Raw genomic sequence first — 14,528 nt, 5'->3', positions numbered from 1 at the left:
ATAGATTAGTGACTGTGGAACTGTACAATGTTGTGGACCAGTGATTGTTGAACTATATTTTGTTATAGACTTGTGACTGTGGAACTGTATAATGTTGTGGTTTAGTGGCTGTGGAACAGTACATGGTAGATTACTGACTGTGGAACTGTATAATGTTATGGAGTAGCGACTGTGGAACTGTATATTGTTAGGGATTCATGACTATGGAACAGTATATTGTTTTAGATTAGTGACTGTGGAACTATATATTGATATAGATTAGCGACTGTGGAACTGTATAATGTTGTGGGTTAGCCACTGTGGAAATGTATAATGTTATGAATTAGTGACTGTGAAACTGTGTATTGTTATACAGAGCTGGGCTGAGGAGTGGTAGGTGGAATTCAACGCTGTCAAGTGTGAGGTTATCCATTTTGGAAGGACAAATAAGAATGCGGAATAAAGGGTTAACGGTAGGGTTCTTAGTAAGGTGGAGGAGCAGAGGGATCTTGGGGTCTATGTTCATAGCTCGTTGAAAGTTGCCATTGAGGTGGATAGAGCTTGTAAGAAGGCCTATGTTGTATTAACCTTCATTAGCAGAGGGATTGAATTCAAGAGTCATGAGATGATGTTGCAGCTTTACAGGACCTTGGTAAGGCCACATTTGGAGTATTGTGTGCAGTTCTGGTCGCCTCACTTTCGGAAAGATGTGGAAGCTTTGGAGAGGGTGCAGAGGAGATTTACCAGACTGTTGCCTGGAATGGAGAATAGGTCGTATGAGGATAGGTTGAGAGTGCTAGGCCTTTTCTCAGTGGAACGGCAAAGGATGAGGGGTGACTTGATAGAAGTTTATAAAATGATCAGGGGAATAGATAGAGTAGACAGTCAGAGACTTTTTCCCCGGGTACAACAGAGTGTTACAAGGGGACGTAAATTTAAGGTGAAGGGTGAAAGGTATAGGGGGGATGTCAGGGGTAGATTCTTTACCCAGAGAGTGGTGGGGGCATGGAATGCGCTGCCTGTGGGAGTGGCAGAGTCAGAATCATTGGTGACGTTTAAGCGGCAATCGGATAGGTACATGGATAGGTGCTTAAGCTAGGACAAATATTCGGCACAACATCGTGGGCCGAAGGGCCTGTTCTGTGCTGTATTGTTCTATGTTCTATGTTCTATTAGCGACTGTGGAACTACATAATGTTTGGATTAGTGACTGTAGAACTGTATTTTGTGATAGATTAGTGACTGTGGGACCATATAATATTATGAATTAGCAACTGTGGAACTGTATAATTTTGTGGATTCGCGATAGTGGAACGGTATTTTGTTATAAGTTAGTGACTGTGGGACTAATAATATTATGAATTAGTGACTGTGGAACTATATATTGTTATAGATTAGTGACTGTGGAACTGTATAGTGTTGTGGATAAACATCTGTGGAACTATATATTGTTATAGATTAGTGACTGTGGAACTGTATAATGTTGTGGATTAGTGACTATGGAAGTGAATATTGTTATAGATTAAGGGCTGTGGAACTGTATAATGTTGTGGATTAGTGACTGTAGAACTGTATTTTGTGATAGATTAGTGACTGTGGGACTATATAATATTATGAATTAGCAACTGTGGAACTGTATAATGTTGTGGATTCGCGATAGTGGAACTGTATTTTGTTATAAGTTAGTGACTGTGGGACTAATAATATTATGAATTAGTGACTGTGAAACTGTATATTGTTATAGATTAGTGACTGTGGAACTGTATAGTGTTGTGGATAAGCATCTGTGGAACTATATATTGTTATAGATTAGTGACTGTGGAACTGTATAATGTTGTGGATTAGTGACTATGGAACTGAATATTGTTATAGATTAATGGCTGTGGAACTGTATAATGTTGTGGATTAGTGACTGTAGAACTGTATTTTGTGATAGATTAGTGACTGTGGGACTATATAATATTATGAATTAGCAACTGTGGAACTGTATAATGTTGTGGATTCGCGATAGTGGAACTGTATTTTGTTATAAGTTAGTGACTGTGGGACTGATAATATTATGAATTAGTGACTGTGGAACTGTATATTGTTATAGATTAGTGACTGTGGAATTGTATAGTGTTGTGGATAAACATCTGTGGAACTATATATTGTTATAGATTAGTGACTGTGGAACTGTATAATGTTGTGGATTAGTGACTATGGAACTGAAAACTGTTATAGATTAACGGCTGTGGAACTGTATAATGTTGTGCATTAGTGATTGTGAAACTGTATATTGTTATAGATTAGTGACTGTGGAACTGTATAATGTTGTGGATTAATGACTGTGCGACTGTCTAATGTTATAGATTAATGACTGTGGAACTATATAATATTATGAATTAGTGAATGTGGAACTGTATATTGTTTTAGATTTGTGACTGAAACTGCATAATGTTGTGAATTAGCGACTGTGGAACTGTATATTGTTATAGATTAGCAACTGTGGAACTGTATATTGTTATAGATTACTGACTGTGGAACTCTATAATGTTGTGGGTTAGAGACTGTGGCAATGTATATTGTTGTGGATTAGTGACGGTGAAACTGTATAATGTTATGGGCTAGTGATTGTTGAACAGTATTTTGTAATAGATTTGTGACGGTGGAACTGTATAATGTTGTGGTTTGGTGACTGTGGAACTGCATATCGTAGACTAGTGACTGTTGAACTGCATATTGTTATAGATTAGTGACTGTGAAACTGTATAATGTTGTGGATTAGCATCTGTGGAACTGTATAATGTTATGGATTAGTGACTGTAGAACTGTATATTGTTATGGATTAGTGACTGTGGAACTGTATAATGTTGTGGATTAATGACTGTGGGACTGTCTAATGTTATAGATTAGTGACTGTGGATTTGCATAACGTTGTGGATTAGTGACTGTGGAACTGTATAATGTTGTGGACCAGTGACTGTGGAACTATATTTTGTTATGGGTTAGCAACTGTGGAACTGCATAATGTTATGGATTAGTGACTGTGGAACGGTATAATGTTGTGGATTAGAGATGATGGATCTGTTTATTGTTATAGATTAGTGACTGTGGAACAGTATAATGTTGTGGACTAGTGATTGTTGAACTATAGTGTATTATAGATTTGTGACTGTGGAACTGTATAATGTTGTGGATTAGCGATCACGGAACTGTATACTGTTTTGGATTAGCAACTGTGTAACTGTATTTTGTTATAGATTAGTGACTGTGGAACTGTATAATGTTGTGGACTATGATTGTTGAACTGTATTTTGTTTTAGATTTGTGGCTGTGGAACTGTATATTGTTATAGATTAGCGACTGTGGAACTGTATAATGTTATAGATTAGTGACTGTGGAAATACGTAATGCTGTGGATTAGTTACTGTGGAACTGTATATTGTTATAGATTAGCGACTGTGGAACTGTATAATGTTGTGGATTAGTGACAGTGGGACTGTCTAATGTTGTGGATTAGTGACTGTGGAACTGTACATTGTTATAGATTAGCGACTGTGGAACTGTATAATGTTGTGGACGAGTGATTGTTGAACTGTATTTTGTTATAGATTAGTGACTGTGGATCTGTATAATGTTGTGGAATAGGGATTGTTAAACTGTATTTTGTTACGGATTTGTGACTGTGGAACTGTATAAGGTTGTGGATTCGTGACTGTGGAACTTTATATTGTTATAGATTAGTGACTGTGGGACTGTATAATGTTGTGGACGAGTGATTGTTGAACTGTATTTTGTTATAGATTAGTGACTGTGGAACTGTATAATGTTGTGGAATAGGGATTGTTAAACTGTATTTTGTTATGGATTTGTGACTGTGGAACTGTATAAGGCTGTGGATTCATGACTGTGGAACTGTATATTGTTATAGATTAGTGACTGTGGGACTGTATAATATTATGAATTAGTGACTGTGGAACTGTATATTATTATAAATTAGTAACTGTCAAACTCAATAATGTTAAGGACTAGTGACTGTAGAACTCTATATTGTTATAAATGTAGAACTGTATAATGTCATGGATTAGTGACTGTGGAACTGTATATTGTTTTAGATTTGTGACTGTGGAACTGCATAATGTTGTGGATTAGTGACTGTGGAACTGTATAATGTTATGGATTAGTGACTGTGGAACTGAATTTTGTAACAGATTAGTGACTGTGGAACTGAATTTTGTAACAGATTAGTGACTGTGGAACTGTATAATGTTGTGGACTAGTGATTGTTGAACTGTATTTTGTTTTAGATTATCGACTGTGGAACTGTATATTTTTATACATTAGTGAGTGTGGAACAGTATATTTTTATGGTTTAATGACTATGAAACTGTATATTGTTTTAGATTAGGGAGTGTGGAACTATATATTGTTGTAGATTAGCGACTGAGGAACTGTATAATGCTATAGATTAGTGACTGAGGAACTGTATAATGTTGTGGATTAGTGACTTTGGAACTGTATAATGCTATGGATTAGTGAGTGTTGAACTATATATTGTTACAGATTAGTGACTGTGGAACTGTATCTCTTAGCAGATGAGGTGACTGTGGAACTGTATAATGTTATGGACTAGTGATTGTGGAACTGTATAAAGTTATGGATTAGTGCGTGTGGAACTCTATATTGTTGGAGATTAGCGACTGTGGAACTGTATATTGTTACGGATTCATGACTATGTAACAGTATATTGTTTTAGATTAGTGACTTGGAACTGTATAATGTTGTGGGTTAGCCACTGTGGAAATGTATAATGTTAAGAATTAGTGACTGTGGAACAGTATATTGTTATAGATTAGCGACTATGGAACTGTATACTGTTTTGGATTAGCGACTGTGTAACTTTATTTTGTTATAGATTAGTGATTGTGGAACTGTTTATTGTTATAGATTAGTGACTTTGGACCTGTATAATGTCATAGTTTAATGACTGTGGAACTGTATATTGTTATAGATTAGTGACTATGGAACTGTATACTGTTTTGGATTAGCGACTGTGTAACTCTATTTTGTTATAGATTAGTGACTGTAAAACTGTATATTGTTATAGATTAGTGACTGGTGAACTGTATAATGTTGTGGATTAATCACTGTGGGACTGTATGTTGTTATAGATTAGTGACTGTGAAGCTGTATAATGTTGTGGATTAGTGACTGTAGAACTGAATATTGTTATAGATTAGTGACGGTGGAACTGTATAACATTATAGTTTAGTGACTGTGGAACTGTATAATGTTATATATTAGTGATTGTGGAACTGTATAATGTTGTGGATTAGTGACTGTAGAACTCAATATTGTTATAGATTAGTGACTGTTGAACTGTATATTGTTGTATATTAGTGACTGTGGAACTGTGTAATGTTTTAGATTATCGACTGTGGAACTGAACATTGTTATAGATAAGTGACTGTGGAACTGTATATTGTTTTAGTTTAGTGACTGTGGAAGTGTATATTGTTATCGATTAGCGACTGTGGAACTGTATAATATTGTGGATTAGCCACTGTGGAACGGTATCATGTTCAGAATTAGTGACTGTGGAACTGTATTTTGTGATAGACTAGTGACTGTGGAACTGTATAATGTTATGGATTAGTGACTGTGTAACTATATACTGTTACAGATTAGTGACTGTGGAACTGTGTAATGTTATGGATTAGTGCCTGCGTAACTATATATTATTATAGATTAGTGACTGTGGAACTGTATATTGTTGTGGATTAGTGACCGTTAACGGTATATTGCTTTGGATTAGCGACTGTGGAACTGTATAATGTTGCGGACTAGTGATTGTTGAACTGTATTTTGTTTTAGAGTATCGACTACGGAACTGTATATTGTTATAGATTAGTGAGTGTGGAACTGTTTATTGCTTTGAATTAATCACTGTGGAACTATATATTGTTTTAGATTAGTGACTGTGGAACTGTATATTGTTATAGATTAGTGACTGTGAAACTGTATAATGTTGTGGATTAGTGACTGCGGAACTGCATATTGTTATAGATTAGTGACTGTGGAACTGTATATTGTTATGGATTAATGACTGTGGAACAATATATTGTTTTAGATTAGTGGCTGTGGAAGTGTATATTGTTATAGATTAGTGACTGTGGAACTGTATCATGTTCAGAATTGGTGACTGTGGAACTGTATATTGTTATAGATTAGCGACTGTGGAACTGTATAATGTTATGGATTAGTGAGTGTGGAACTGTATATTGTTATAGCTTTACGACTGTGGAACTGTGTAATGTTATGGTTTAGTGACTGTGGAACTGTATATTTTAATAGATTAGTAACTGTGTAACTATATATTATTACAGATTAGTGACTGTGGAACTGTATAATGTTATGGATTAGCGACTGTCGAACTGTATTTTGTGATAGACTAGTGACTGTAGAACTGTATAATGTTATGGATTAGTGCCTGTGTTACTATATATTGTTATAGATTAGTGACTGTGGAACTGTTTAATGTTGTGGATTAGTGACTGTAGAATGGTATATTGCTTTGGATTAGCGACTATGGAATTGTATAATGTTGTGGATTAATGATTGTGGAACTGTATAATGTTGTGGATTAGTGACTGTGGAACTGTATATTATTATAGATTAGTGACTGTGGAACAGTATAATCTTGTGGATTAGCCACTGTGGAACTGTATCATGTTCAGAATTAATGACTGTGGAACTGTATATTGTTATAGATTAGCAACTGTGTAACTGTATTTTGTGATAGACAAGTGACTGTGGAACTGTTTAATGTTGTGGATTATTGACTGTGGACCTGTATAGTGTAATAGTTTAGTGACTGTGGAACTGTATAATGTTATGGATTAGTAACTGTGTACCTATATATTGTTAGAGATTAGTGACCGTGGAACTGTATAATGTTATGGATTAGTGACTGTGGAACTGTATAATGTTGTGGATTAGTGACTGTGGAACTGTATAATGTTATGGATTAGCGACTATGGAACTGTATAATGTTGTGGATTAATGACTGTGGAACTGTATAATGTTACAGATTAGTGACTGTGGAACTGTATATTGTTATAGGTTAGCGACTGTGGAACTGTATAATGTTATGGATTCGTGACTGTGCAACTGTATGTTGTTATAGATTAGTGATTGTGGAACTGTATAATGTTGTGGATTAATGACTGTGGAACTGTATAATGCTATGGATTAGTGACTGTGGAACGTGTGTGGGCGGCACGGTGGCACAGTGGTTAGCACTGCTGCCTCACAGCGCCTGAGACCCGGGTTCAATTCCCGACTCAGGCGATTGACTGTGTGGAGTTTGCACGTTCTCCCCGTGTCAGCGTGGGTTTCCTCCGGGTGCTCCAGTTTCCTCCCACAGTCCAAAGATGTGTGGGTCAGGTGAATTGGCCATGCTAAATTGCCCGTAGTGTTAGGTAAGGGGTAAATGTAGGGGTATGGGTGGGTTTCACTTCGGCAGGTCGGTGTGGACTTGTTGGGCCGAAGGGCCTGTTTCCACACTGTAAGTCTAATCTAATCTGTATTTTGTTACAGATTAGTGACTGTGGAACTGTACAATGTTGTGGATTAGAGACTGTGGAACTGTATAACGTTGTGGATTAATGACTGTGGAACTGTATAATGTTATGGATTAGCAACTGTGGAACTGTATAATGTTGCGGACTAGTGATTGTTGAACTGTATTTTGTTTTAGAGTATCAACTATGGAACTGTATGTTGTTATAGATTAGTGACTGTGGAACTGTATAATGTTGTGGATTAGTGACTGTGGACCTGTATAGTATTATAGTTTAGTGACTGGAACTGTATAATGTTATGGATTAGTGACTGTGTAACTATATATTGTTAGAGATTAGTGACCGTGGAACTGTATAATGTTATGGATTAGTGACTGTGGACCTGTACAGTATTATAGTTTAGTGACTGTGGAACTGTATAATGTTATGGATTAGTGACTGTGCACCTGTATAGTATTATAGTTTAGCGACTATGGAACTGTATAATGTTGTGGATTAGCCACTGTGGAACTGTGTCATGTTCAGAATTAATGACTGTGGAACTGTATATTGTAGTAGATTATACTGTGGAACTGTATAAGGTTATGGATTAGCGACTATGGAACTGTATAATGTTGTGGATTAATGACTGTGGAACTGTATAATGTTACAGATTAGTGACTGTGGAACTGTATGTTGTTATAAATTAGTGATTGTGGAACTGTATAATGTTATGGATTAGTGACTGTGGAACTGTATTTTGTTACAGATTAGTGACTGTGGAACTGTACAATGTTGTGGATTAGAGACTGTGGAACTGTATAACGTTGTGGATTATTGACTGTGGAACTGTATAATGTTATGGATTAGCGACTGTGGAACTGTATAATGTTGCGGACTAGTGATTGTTGAACTGTATTTTGTTTTAGAGTATCGACTATGGAACTGTATATTGTTATAGATTAGTGAGTGTGGAACTGTATATTGTTATGAATTAGTCACTGTGGAACTATATATTGTTTTAGATTAGTGACTGTGGAACTGTATAATGTTATGGATTAGTGACTTTGGAACTGTACAGTGTTGTGGATTAGCAACTGTGGAACTGTAAAATATTATGAATTAGTGACTGTGGAAGTGTATACTGTTATAGATTAGCGACTGTGGAACTGTATGATGTTGTGTATTCGCCATTGTGGAAATGTATAATGTTATAGATTAGCAACTTGGAACTGTATAATGTTGTGGATTAGCAACTGTGGTACTGTATTTTGTGATAGATTAGTGACTGTGGGACTGCATAATATTGTGGCTTAGTGAGGGTGGAACTATATATTGCTATAGATTAGCGACTGTGCAACTGTTTGATGTTGTGGATTAGCGACTGTGGAACTGTATTTTGTGATAGGTTAGTGACTGTGGAACTGTATAATGTTCTGGATTAGTGACTGTGGAACTGTATATTTTTATAGATTAGTGACTGTGAACCTGTATAATGCTATGGATTTGTGATTGTTCAACTGTTTTTTTTTATAGATCAGTGACTGTAGAACTGCATAATGTTATGGATTAGTGACTGTGGAACTGTGTAATGCTGTGGATTGTTCAACTGTTTTTTTTATATAGATCAGTGATTGTTAAACTGTATTTTGTTATAGATTTGTGACTGTGGAACTGTATAATGTTGTAGTTTAGTGACTGTGGAACTGTATATTGTTATAGATTAGTGACTCTGGAACTGTATAATGTTATGGATTAGCGACTGTGGAACTGTATAATATTATAGATTAGCAACTGTGGTACTGTATAATGTTGTGGATTAGTGACTATAGAACTGTATAATGTTATGGATTAGCGACTGTAGAACTTATATTGTTATAGATTATTGACTGTGGAATTGTATATTGGTACAGATTAGTGACTGTGGAACTGTATAATATTGTAAATTAGCAACTGTGGAACTGTATAATGTTATGGATTAGTGACTGTGGAACTCTATTTTGTTATAGATTCGTGACTGTGGAACTGTATAATGTTATGGATTAGTGACTGTGGAACTATATATTGTTATAGATTAGCGACTGTGGAACTGTATAATGTCATGGATTCATGACTGTGGAACTGTATATTGTTATAGATTCGTGACTGTGGAACTGTATAATGTTATGGATTAGCAACTGTAGAACTGTATATTGTAGTAGATCAGTGGCTGTGGGGCTGTATAATGCTGTAGATTAGTGACCATGGAACTATATAATGTTATGAATTAGTGACTGTGGGACTGTATATTGTTATAGATTAGTGACTGTGGAACTGTATATTGTTATGGATTGGTGACTGTGGGACTGTATATTGTTATAGATTAGTGACTGTGGGACTCTATAATGTTAAGACTTAGTGACTGTGGGACTGTATATTGTTATAGATTAGTGACCATGGAACTGTATAATATTATGAAGTAGTGACTGTGGGACTGTATAATATTATAGATTAGTGACTGTGAAACTGTATAATGTTGTAGATTAGTCACCGTGGAATTGTATAATGTTATGTATTAGTGACTGTGTGACTGTATATTGTTATAGATTAGTGGCAATGAAACTGTATATTGCTATTAGTCAGTGACGAAGGAACAGCACAATATTATGGATCAGTGAGGTAACAAAATTGACAGATTATTGATGGATAAATCAGCTTTTAGAAGTGACAAGCTCTTCTGATGTTTTATGTTGACTTGAATCAACATTAACAGATTGTCAAACAGCAAGTGATAACATGCACTGTTTTACGATCCTGAATGTGTGACAAAGTCAAAACTCTGCCTTGCTCATTGTTAATCATATTCATCAAAATAACTTTTCATCAATTTGCATGGAAATAATAGAAAACTCCATAATTGATGCAGTATCTACAAATTACTGAAGGGTTTTTCAAAAAGTCTTGAACATATTTAAATCAAATACCTGTTTAAATCAAATTGTGTTCAGACGACTGGAAATTCCTTTTTACATTACTCACAGCTTGTCAATAAACCCTGGAGGAAGAGCAGATTGGAGTTAGAGCACAATCAGCAAGTTAGAAGTTGAACTTTCAGCCCACCTCCAGCCTCTGATCCCTCGCTTAATGTCTTTGATTGTGTAATCACTGCCCATTTCCTGTTCTCTCTATTTCATTGATTGACCGGTTCCTGCCATAACATGCAGCTATACATAATGTAGACATCGTTATCACAATGTGATGGAAATCAAGAACATTTCACATCTTCAACAAATTTATTTTAGCCAATTGTTAATCACTTCTGCCCCCTCCATCATCTCTCTTTTCTCATCTGTCTCTCCCTGTTGACCTACAGTCCTCCTTCTTCCACCAGTTCTCCTTCATCATCTCTCCACTCTCCATGCTTCTCCCTCTCCTCTCTCTCCCTTCCCTATCCCTTCTTCCCCTCTCTCTCCTTTGTCCATTCTCTCTTTCTTGCTTCTTCTTTCTTGCATCCTTTCTCCAATTCCTTCCTCCTCTTTCTTTCTTTCTCTCTCTCTCTCTCTCTCTCTCTGCTTCCTCTCTTTCTCTTTTCTCCTCCCTCTCTATCTCCGTGCTCCCTTGGTTTGTTTCTGCTTTGTCAATCACCATCTCCTCTATCTGTTTCCTCATTCTCAGATATATTGGCAGCATTGACATTTTACATTGATCACTCAGAAAAACCAAACTGTGCAAAGAGCAAAGCTTTCTTCAGCTGCTAGTTCACCACAAGTTCTAATCTCACACCAGTGATGTGCGGGAGATGGGGGAGACAGTGTGGACAGCTTTGGTGGGGGAAGGGCATGTTAAAGATTGAAATGCAAACAGCCCAACTGACCTCAAAACTGTCTGGCGTTGCAAAAGACAACCCAGTGAATAGAATGGGGAAACTAATCAGCAGAATGTGGATTAGTTCTTAAATTTGTGTTTCCATTCTATCTTTACTAAGCAGTTTCCAAGGCTTAAGGAACTGCAAGAAGATGTAAGGTAGGTTCCCTCAGGTAAGCACCTTTCCAGCACTGCCTGTGACCCAAGAGGTGTTGCAGTGTGTCAAACCAACCAGCATAGGACTAAAGTCTACAAAACCCTCCTGAGGCCCGACAGATCCCTCCTTATCTCTCCTCATTTTCTGACACTGCGCCAGGCTGTGCCCTAGGGTTACAAACTTGCTCTCTCAACAGCTGGGCTGCCCTCCAATCTAGTTGGTTTTGACTGGCAAGAATGAAGTGTGGAGAGAAAAATCAATTTCTGTTGTTATAAAGTTCTGTTGTTATAAAGTTATACAGGATTAGACAAAGTAGATCAGGTAGGATGTTCCCAATGTAGGGTGTGTCCAGAACCAGGGGTCACAGTCTGAGGATGGACCATGAAGGATGGAGATGAGGAGACATTACTTCGCCTAAAGTGCCTGAGTGTGTGGGATTCATTACAACAGGAAGTAGTGTATGCCAAACATTAAGTGTATTCAAGAGGTGGCTAGATATAGCACTTGGGGTGAATGGAAAGCAGGATTAGGCTATTGGGTTGGATGATCAGCCATGATCGTGATGAATGGTGGAGCAGGCCCGAAGGGCCGAATGGCCTCCTCCTGCTCCTATCTTCTATGTTTCTATATTAAAGCTGGGAAGTTCTAGCCCCTAATATCTTTCCTCCACCTTTTTTTTGCCTCTATGTTATTACTAGAGTCCTTTAGGGGGCAGCACTCACATCCCTCAGTCACAAAGTTCCGATTTCAAACTCATTTCCAGGATCCAAGCTCAAAAATGAAAGTAAATATTTCCATGCAGTACTGAGGGAGTCCTGCATTTTCAGAAGTACCAGGTTTGGATGGGATTGATCCAAGGCCAAGTTCGTTTGTTTTAGTGGATGTATCAGATGGGGTTGGTCAGCTCAGTGATTAGCACTGCTCCCTCACAGCACCAGGGACCTGGGTTTGCTTCCAGCCTTGGGTGACTGTCTGTGTGGAGTTTGCACGTTAATAGAATCTCCAAAATATGGAAGTTAGCCATTTGGCGATCAGGTCCATACTGACCCTCCGAAAGGTAGCCCACCCCACCTACCCTACCATGGTAACTGCACATTTCCCATGGCTAATCCATCCTAATCTGCACATTCTTGGACTGTGGGAGGAAACCAAAGCACCCAGAGGAAACCCACAGAGACATGGGGAGAATGTGCAAACTCCACACAGTCACCCGAGGGTGGAATTGAACCCAAGTCCCTGATATTGTGAGGCAGCAGTGCTAACCAGGATGGGAGCCAATGTTCTCCCGGTGCATGTCCCTGTGGGTTTCCTCCGGGTACTCTATTCTCCTCCTACAGTTCAAAGATATGCAGGTTAGGTGGATTGGCCACGTTAAATTACCCATAGTATCCAGGGATGTGCAGGCTAGATGTGTTAGCCATGGTTAAAAACCCTCTGTGAGGTTATGGGAATGGGATGCCCTTCACAGGGTTGGTGCAGACTTGATGGGCCAAATGGCTACTTTCTGCATTGTAGGGATTCTATGATTCTGGTATCAGAATACAGAGTGATTCTAACAGCAGTTCAATTCCCTAACCAGCAGAGGTTACCTTGTCCTTCACTCAAGTATGGTAACTCTCACATTAAATTTGCTGCAAGTCAAGAGAGTGCATTATGGTGACTTTCTGTTTAAAGAATATTCGGAGAGTTATCTCATGTGTCCTAGTCGATATTTATCCCTCAACCAACTTCCCTAAACCCCAATTCACTGATGGTTTTCAGCTGGCTGCTTGTGGGACCTTGCTGTGCTCAAAATAAGTTGCCATGCTTCCCACATTCCAACAGCAAGAACACCTCAAAATTGGATGCAATCTGGTGGTCATGAAAAGACGATATATAAACGCAAGACTTTCTTTTCTGTGAAGCCAGTGTGTCCTCCCTCACTGACAGTATCTCTCAGCTGAACCAAAATGTACACAGTTTCACCAGGAAATAGCAAGAGTAATTTGAGACATTAAGTAATCTCAGAGAGACATAATTGGGAGAGACAGGGCCCCTGTGGACACATCGTTCTAAAGCTTTCTGTTCCAGGGGGATCTCATCAAGTTTGGCTCAATTGTACATTCATGGACAAAGAGACAAGTCAATTGCTCCATTACTGTTACATTTTGGAAGGGAGTAGATGGACTTTGATCTTTTTATATCAAACAACACCTATATTTCTATCTCCATGTTCATTTCACCCGAACAACAACTAATAATTCATTTGAAGGGTAAATAGCAACAGACTGGTTGAGCTGGAAGGTACGTGCCAAGGGTGTGTTTCCATCTACTTCTGAGAATGACAACATTTACAATCTCATTTTTACGAAGTATTTGAAGTGAAGAGAGAGCGCCTCACAAGACCAAAGAGATGGTCAGACAACAGTGCAAGAAAAAACCAAGGGGAGACAACGGGAGAGTAAAGATACTAACATGGAGTTGGGTTTTTTAGGAAGATACAACATAATCTCGAATTAAACTGAGACAACCTTAAGCATTTCGTAATTCTCACTTCGATGAGATACTACAATTAGGCGAGATCTGGAAAAATTTAATGGTACTGTGCCTAATAATGAACCCACAGAGTATGTTAGCTCTCAATAACTTTTTCCAAATATGAGGTATAATTTTGAAAAACTGAGAATCCTGTGTGATAATCTCAAAATTTGACATATTTACCTTTGCCCTAACCTCACAGCAATGCTACTATAGACATAGCATGCCTTGTGTTACTTCGGGGAGCAAGTGAGGACTGCAGATGCTGGAGAGTCAGAATAACCCACATTGACCTATTCTACCTGTCCATCTTCCTTCCCACATATCCGCTCCACCCTCCGCTCCGACCTATCACTATCACGCCCCACCTCCATCTACCTATCGCCTTCCCAGCTATCTTCCCCCAGCACCACCCTCCTCCTATTTATCTCTCAGCCCCATTGGGAGCCCCCACATTCCTGATGAAGGGCTTATTCTCGAAATGTCGA

General features: G+C 38.0%; 1 protein-coding gene across 2 annotated transcripts in view; it reads right to left on the bottom strand.

Moving 5' to 3' along the window:
• LOC132834995 (sorbin and SH3 domain-containing protein 1) overlaps positions 1-14,528 on the bottom strand; it is a 434,648-nt gene that overhangs the window by 303,418 nt on the left and 116,702 nt on the right. For both annotated transcript variants that reach the window (XM_060854191.1, XM_060854189.1), the window contains exon 2: positions 10,487-10,557. The gene's annotated coding sequence lies outside the window, so the exon portion shown is untranslated. The remainder of the gene's footprint in view (positions 1-10,486; positions 10,558-14,528) is intronic.

The sequence above is a fragment of the Hemiscyllium ocellatum genome, chromosome 43 (assembly GCF_020745735.1).
Source record: "Hemiscyllium ocellatum isolate sHemOce1 chromosome 43, sHemOce1.pat.X.cur, whole genome shotgun sequence".
Lineage (NCBI taxonomy): Eukaryota > Metazoa > Chordata > Chondrichthyes > Orectolobiformes > Hemiscylliidae > Hemiscyllium > Hemiscyllium ocellatum.
The sequence above is the reverse complement of the archived record's forward strand: the minus strand, read 5'-3'. Positions and strand labels throughout refer to the sequence as shown.